Here is an 8,611-nt window from a genome sequence, read left to right as displayed (position 1 = left end):
AAAGTGGACTAACGGTTGCCTGGGGAGAGGACTGGAGGCAAGGATGATGACAAACGGGAAAGAGAAAAGTTTTGAGAGTGATATAAATGTTTGTTATCTTGAGTGTCATTATGGTTTCATGTGTGCATGCATGTCAAAACTAATCAAATGGTACATTTTAAATACCTGCAGTTAATTTTATGTCATGTCCATCAAAAATGCTGCAATTCTTTCTCAATGAATAATTCAATATGCTTCCTTAAAAGAAAAAAACTCTCAGGAAATTAGATATACAAGGAAACTTCTTCAGTCTGAAAATAGGTATCTACAAACACCCACAACTAATACTTCATTTAATGGTAAATATTGATTGCTTACACCTGAATGTCAGGAATAAGACAAATATATGCACTCAAACCATTTCTATTCAATACTAGACTGGAGTTCTTAGCTACTGCAATAAGGTAAGAGAAAGAAATAAAAAGCATAAATATGGAAAACAAGAATTAAAAACTTCTTTATTTGCAGATGACAGGATTCTGTACATAGGAAGACCAAAAAGACAATACAAATTACTAGATCTAAAATGAACATAGCAAAGTTACTGGATACAAGTTCATAATACAATACTCTATAATCTCTCTATTAACCAGAACTAACATTTAGAAAGTGGGATTTAAAATAACAATATCATTTACAACAGCATTAAACAAGATCAAATTCTTAGGAATAAATTTAATATACGGGTCTATTACATTTATATGATGTTCAAGAACAGGCAAAACTAGTCTATTGGGTTAGCAATTAGAATAGTGGTGACCTTTTAAATAATTGGCGGGATTATTTATTCAGAAGTGACATGAGAAAATGTTCTCAAATAATGAAATATGTTTTATCTTGATCTGGTTGGTGGTTACCAGTTACATACATAGGCAAAAACTCCTCAAGTCATATGCTTAATTTTGTACATTATACTGTATGTAAATTATACTTCAATTTAAGAAAAAAGAAAGGTTGTGTGAAAAAAATTAAATGTTTTTGATATATCTTACCCTTCTGGCAATACATAAGTAGAAAAAAGAAATTTATGATTCGGTAGTCACTTACTTATTCATTAATTCTACAAGTATTTTAATTTCCATTTTTCCTACATACGAAAACCAGGTAGGAGAGAGAAGAATTGATGGCTTATTGTGGGAGGAGGTGGCATTTGACTGCCTGTAGTTAGACCAGTCTCTGTATGCCTGGGCAGAAGTCAGGTGTAGCGTCAGGCAAGTGAGACACCTAGAACACAAAATTAAAGGCAGCCCTCACTCTCAGCTTCCTGCCAGGGTGAGCCCGAATGTGAGCGCCTCTTTAAATTTTGCTCCCTAAGTGCCTCATTTGACTCACCTTAGTCCTTCTTATGGCCAAGACAGACATGGTTTTCCAGAACAGCTTTCTGAAAATCCTTAGGACCTCTGTCAGTTCTAGGCAAGGAGTGACAACTTCAATTTTAACAAAGTTTATTTAGAAATTATATTCGAGGGTCATTCTAAGTGCAGATTCGTGATTTGGGTGTTACTTGTTGAAAAGGTCCTTTAAATCCCATATCAGATTTTACTTGATTGTGCATGGGGGATTTAATGAGAGTAGTAATTTCTATCTCAAGTATATATTTTTCTTTAAAAAATAAAAAATAGTATTTACTGAGCACTTACCATATGCCATGTTCAGCATTATATTATTTAATGCTTGCAACAACCTTATTACTGTTAATTTCTCTTCACTATAAACGTCTAAAATCACAGGGTGACAAGTGGCAGGGCCCAGTTTTAAACCCAGAACCTAGGCATGCTTAATAATTACAATATAATTTTACAGAATTTACTTTCCATTGTAAGAGGTTTGTGTTTTTTGGTAATATTAGCTTGTTCATAGCGTTGGAGTGTGAGCAACAGAGACTTAAGCAATATATGTAACCTGAACTTTTGCACCCCCATAATAAGCTGAAAAAAAAAAAGAAATAGTGACTTAAATACAAAATGCATTTCATGTAACCAAAATGTTTGTACCTCCATAGTACCCTTAATTTAAAAAAAAAAAAAAAAAAAGCATGTGTATATTCCTTTTGGTAGAGGCAGGCAGTCGAAGACAAATATGGCAGCTCCATGCATTTATCGATGATCCAGGCATCTTCTCTTCTTTTCCTCTTCTGTTCTTGCACCCAGGTTCTTGTCGTCCAACATCAAGATCTCTTCATGGTCCAAGATGACTCCTCAACCTCCAGCAGCCAGTTCTGCATGACGGGCAGCAGTATGAAAGAAGGGAAAAGAGACCTACACTCCATTTCCACTTTAAAGAACCTTCCTACAAGCACTGTACTCCATATACTTTTGCTTCCATCTCATTGAACAAAACTTAGCTGCATGGTCCTATCAGCAGGAAGAGAGGCTAGGAAATGCAGTGTTTCGGGTGGATAAATTGTCTTAAGAAATAAGGGAAGAAGGGGAATTGAGAGAACTGGAGAACTTCCAGTTATATTAGTCCCTGATACACATGGACTCAGGTACGTTCACTTGTTTCACAAAAACATTCATAATAGTTTGAAATGGCCTGAGCTGCTTTGGGCATAATTTTTGTCAATAATCCCTGTGAAACTGTACACTTCTGCTTTTAAACTGTAGGTTTTTTAAATAAACATTAAAAGCACGGCGTTTGAAAAGAGAAAGAAACAGAACTGCATTGCCTTTATTCTCTTATTCTATGTGACCACTTGAAGTTTTCTTTTAATCTGGAATTTATTGTAAAGTAGAATTTTTATGAATCTCTGACAAATGTATCCTTATGGTGGAAACTTTACTCATTGATGTTCCCATTTTATGTGAAAAAACTTTTCAAAATAAAAATTAATTTAAAAATGTGCTTTGATCAACCATAAGTGAAGATAGGTTGACATATCTGACTATCTTATTTACTGAACATGAATATGCAAAGATTAATTTCGATAAAGTCATTGACAAATTAGCAGAAGTCTCAAAAATTGAAATTGTGTTATTATTCACAATATATAAATAATTCATAAGTGAAAGAGTGCAATTTGAAGTATAAGGTTTCCTCTCTTTTTTCATAATGTATTTCTTTATTTTAATTTCAGAATACTACAGAGGTACACACATTTTGGTTACATAATTTGCTTTTGAACAGTTTTAGTAAAAGTTTAAGTGTGCCCTTCACCCAGATAGTGTGTATGGTACCCGTTAGCTGTGAGTTTGCCCATCCCCTCCCACCTGCTTGATTTTTGTCGAGTTTTACTTCCATATGTGCACATAAGTATTGATTGATTAGTTCCACTTTAGTATTGAGCACATGTGGTGTTTGTTTTTCCATTCTTACGATACTTCACTTAGAAGAATGGTCTCCAGTTTCATCCAGGCTGTTACAAAAGATACTAGATCACCATTTTTTTATGGCTGAGTAGTACTCTATGGTATACATACACCACAGTTTATTAATCCACTCATGTACTGATGGGCACTTGGGTTGTTTCCACATCTTTGAGATTGTGAATTCTGCTGCTATAAACATTCAAGTGCAAGTGTCTTTTTTATAAAATGTTGTTTTCCTCTTTTTAAAAAAAATATACTAATGTGATTAAAAGGTATTAATCTTTTACCTTTCTCTTTTTGTTTTTTTTGTCTTTAATTTTTTTTTTTTTTTTTTACCAGCATTATTGTACAAGTTCAATTACAAAACATTTTCTCTGTCTGCATTTCTTTTCTGGTCATTATTATTATCACTTGTTTTAGTTAAGATAATTATTGAAAATAACTCCCTCAGAGAGATAAATGGGGACTATTAAAATATTTGCTTGTCAAATACATCAAGTAAACTACTGATATGTACAAAAGTGTGATTTTCATTTTCTTTAATGTGAATAAAAAGCAGCAATTCTCTTCCTTTCTTGGCAGAAGTGGAACAATTGTGAAGGAAAATGAGCTCTCAGTTTAATTCCCAGTTTTATCATTGAGTATGTAATCTCTGAGAATCCACTTAATCTTGTTGATCCTTTATTTTTCATAATTAAAATTGGTATAATACCTTTTGCTAAACAGGATGTTATAAAATGTAGCTAATTAATGCTATCAGAGTAGGATGAAATCCTTTGAGGAATTTCAAAAAGAACAATCATTAGCTTTATTTTCATCTCTTCCACCCTCCTGCATTTCCCTACAAAGTTTATTCTGATATGTTTTTTGAGAGATTCAAAATTTGGCAGGAAATTAAAGAATCTATGTATGACATACAAAAAATATTAGCTCTCCAACTTGCTGCATCAGATGTTCCCATACAGTCATGTGTCACTTAACGATAAGGATACCTTCTGGAATGCATCATTAGGCGATTGCATCATTGTGCAAGCATCATAGAGTGTCCTTACACAAACCTAGATGGTGTAGCCTGCTATACACCCAGGCTGTATGGTGTCGCCCATTGCTCCTGGGCTACAAGCCCGTACAGCATGTTACTGTACTGAAAACTATAGGCAATTTTAATGCAATGGTAAATATTTGTGCATCTAATCATATCTAAACATAGAAAAGGTGATGCATTGTGCTACAACATTACAACGGCCATGACATCATTAGGCAATAGTAATTTTTCAGCTCCATTATAATCTCATGGGATCACCAACATATATGTGGGTCCATCTGTGGTTGATCGAAACGTTGTTATGTATCACTTGACTGTATTTAATTCTGCCCACTGCAATGGTAAAACGACATGACTCACCTGAGCACTCCCACAGAGTTAAAAACAATACCACAACAGCAACAAAAAGAAAAAAAACCCTGTAGACCATGACATATGTGGAATAGTAGAAGGAATTAAAGCTAAATAGATCTAGAGGGATGCTGGATACAGGTGTTGCTTTGTTTTGTTTTTCTTTTTTTTTTCTTTTTTTTTTTATTTTACCATATTATGGGAGTACAAAAGCTTAGGTTATGTATATTGCCGTTGCCCACTCCCCCTTTCCCCGAATCAGAGCGTCAAGCATGTCCATCCCTACACGGTGCGCATCACACTCATTATGTATGTATACACCCATCCCCTCCCCCCTCCACATCTGCCTGATACCCGATTAATGTTATTCCTGAATGTGCTCTTAGGTGATGATCAGTGAAATCAATTTGATGGTGAGTACATGTGGTGCTTATTTTTCCATTCTTGGGATACTTCACTAAGTAGAATGGGTTCCAGCTCTATCCAGGAAAATACAAGAGGTGCTATATCACCATTGTTTCTTATAGCTGAGTAGTACTCCATGGTATACATATACCACATTTTATTAATCCACTCATGTATTCATGGGCACTTGGGCTGTTTCCACATCTTTACAATTGTGAATTGTGCTGCTATAAACATTTGAGTGCAAATGTCTTTTTTATAAATGTCTTTTGTTCTTTTGGGTAGATGCCCAATAATGGGATTGCTGGATCAAATGGTAGGTCTACTTGTATCTGTTTAAGGTATCTCCATATTGCTTTCCACAGAGGTTGCACTAGTTTGAAGTCCCACCAGCAGTGTATGAGTATTCCTATCTCTCTGCATCCATGCCAAAATTTATTGTTTTGGGACTTTTTGATAAAGGCCATTCTCACTGGAGATAAGTGATATCTCATTGTGGTTTTCATTTGCATTTCCCTGATGATTAGAGATGTTGAGCATTTTTTCATATGTTTCTTTGTTTTGACATCAGTCAAGTGTGAAATGGTGTGATCTTGGAATCACTGGAGTTTCTGTTTGCTCCCCTCCTCCTGGCAGTTCTGCAGTATTATCTGAAGAGATATTTCTGGAAGCCATGTCTATAGCCTGCTCCACTAGCTTTTCTAATTTTGTCAGTATCTAATTCTTAATTTCAAAAAAATCTTTTTTGCTGAAAGTAGCTACAGTGGATTCTGTTAGCTGCAACTAAATATAGCACTCAACAAATGCATGTTTCAATAGTTGTTGCTCCTATTACTACTATTAATTTACAGAAGCTGATTTTAGCCCTAAGTAAGCAATTTTATATAATTAAATTAAATGGAATGGGTTACCTATGGAGACTGTGAGGTAACCTTCTCCAGAGGTTTCTAAGCCACACAGCCATAAAGAGATATAAAAGAGATTCCCCATAAGGTACATTGCCTTTTGCTGTGATCCCTGAAATCATTTCTAGTGTTGAGATTTAGTAATTCTATTTTTAAAAAGCGCTACTAGTGAAACCCACAGGAACTGTGAGGGGTTTGAATCATTTTATTCAAAGAGATAGAAAGAGTGAAAATGAATCCTTTCTTCCATCCCATCATAACACTTGCCGATGAGGCATCTCCACCCACAGCTTGCAGCTAGCACATCACCAGCTAAAGAAGTTGAAAAAATTACTTTTTAACACTGACATATAACTCTTATCTGCATCAGGATTTTTGTTAGTTATACTATTTGAAAATGTTTTAAAAATTGATTTAAACACCATCACAAATACTATATGTTTTTAACTACATCAACAAATTACATAGAATGAGATGTAATGAAATGGATTTAACTTATTTTTTATAAAATTTAACAGATGCAATTATTTATGTAGTCAACATAATTGAGTACTTATATGTGGTATATTACACTACACTCAAATTTGTGGGAAAAACTAAAGGAAAAGTAATCTTAAATTGATAAAATTTCAATTAACTAGTATATTGCCCATTAACTGGAATCTCTTCTCAAATCACAATGTTTTACTAAGAAGTATTAATAGATCATAATATAAATAGATTATACACACACACAGAGACACATATATACACACAGTTGACCATTGAACAATGGAGGGATTAGAGGTAAAAAAAAAAAATCCATGTATAACTTTTGATTCCCAAAAACTTAACCACTAATAGCCTACTGTTGACTGGAAGCCTTACTGATAATATAAATGGTCAATGAACACATATTTTGTATGTTATATGTATCATACACTGTATTTTTTTTTTGCCTTGTCATTAAGTACTTTATTAATAGATAGCATAACAAGATAGAGGCATGAATCCAAAAAAATGTTTGGATTCAAATTCTAACTCTCCCACTTACTGTATCATCTTGGGAAAATTACCATATTCCTCTAAACCTTAAGTTTCTTACCTAGAAACTATTGATAGAAATATTCCCATTTCATGTGATTTATACACTGTATTTTTATTATAAAGTAAGCTAGAGAAAAGAAAATGTTATTAATAAAATAAGTCATCAGGGAAAGAAACTATACTTATTATTCATTAAGTGGAAGTGGATCATCATAAGGTTCTTCATCCTCATTGTCTTCACACTGAGTAGGCTGAAGAGGAAGAGAGGGTTAATCTTGCTGCCCTGGGGTGGTAGAGATGGGTCAACTGTGTGTACATATATCTCCCCACACTCTCTCAAAGTTTGGCATATGGATACTTGGAATATATTACAAAGGCCAAGAGACTATCCAGACATACTTTGAGAACTATTATATTTAAATAACAATGTAATTAGACTCGCTGTACATTTATTATTAATAACAAGAGTTGAAATGAGAGAGGATGTCTCTCCAACATTTTGATTTTCAGTAGAATATACTATTCCTTGGCCCTTTGTGATAATCAATGTTATGTGAAAGATAGCATGGGTCCTGGACCACACAGAGATTCTTCTCTGCTGGAAAGCCAAGCAAGACCTTTGTAACTTAAGCTATACAGGTTCTCTCCTAAACTCTTCTGTCTCTCCAGACTTTTTGCTGGAGAGCTCACCCATCCTGCTCCCTTCAAGTCTCACTGTAGGCTGGCCTTGCCCAACTCAAATATTCAACATCACAATTGCTCTGCCAAGGAACAGACACACACTTCCCTCTGCCCTGGAGATGTGGTTGCCCTCTTAGAGTCCCCACATCCTAGAGTGAATCAATCGTTTTCTCATCACTGCATTGCTACAAATTTCCTAGGTCTGTTAGTAGCACCACTCTTCAATGATTAACACAACCCAAGTGCTTTGAACTTGTCTGGTACATAGTGAGCACCTATAAATTTGTAACTATTATTAATGTCATCATCTGGTCTTCGGACCTCCATTTTTGCAGTATTTGAGTCATTTGGCTCCAACCTCTTCCTTAGAACCATCAATTTTTACCAAGAATTTTGGATCCTACTGTTATATATCACTTATAATTGTCTCCTACTCTCCAATCTTCCTGAACCCCTGAATTAGAACCATCATTATTATTTACTATTGAAAACAATTATAACACTAATAATAGTAGCTAACATTTATTGATATATACCACATACTAGGCACTCTGTCAAGCACTTTGCCTATTTATTAATATCTTAGGATTGTGTTCAGCTACATGTATTCAAACCCAAGTACAGTAGTTTGAACCAAATATGAGTTTACTTTTATCACATGGCCAAAAGTTTGGAAGTTCAAACCAAGTCAATCTAGCAATCAAAAAAAGTAATCAGGGATCAAGTTTCTTCCTGCACCACCATTTTTAACTTTTCTACTCACCCGAAAGGGAAGGCTTTTCAAGATCCAGGCATCACATTGGCCTCCGAAGCATAAGAAAAAGAGGAGGAAAGGCAAAATGCATATGCCA

This window comes from Eulemur rufifrons, chromosome 7, assembly GCF_041146395.1.
Source record: "Eulemur rufifrons isolate Redbay chromosome 7, OSU_ERuf_1, whole genome shotgun sequence".
Classification (NCBI taxonomy): domain Eukaryota; kingdom Metazoa; phylum Chordata; class Mammalia; order Primates; family Lemuridae; genus Eulemur; species Eulemur rufifrons.
This window is presented reverse-complemented; position numbering follows the sequence as displayed.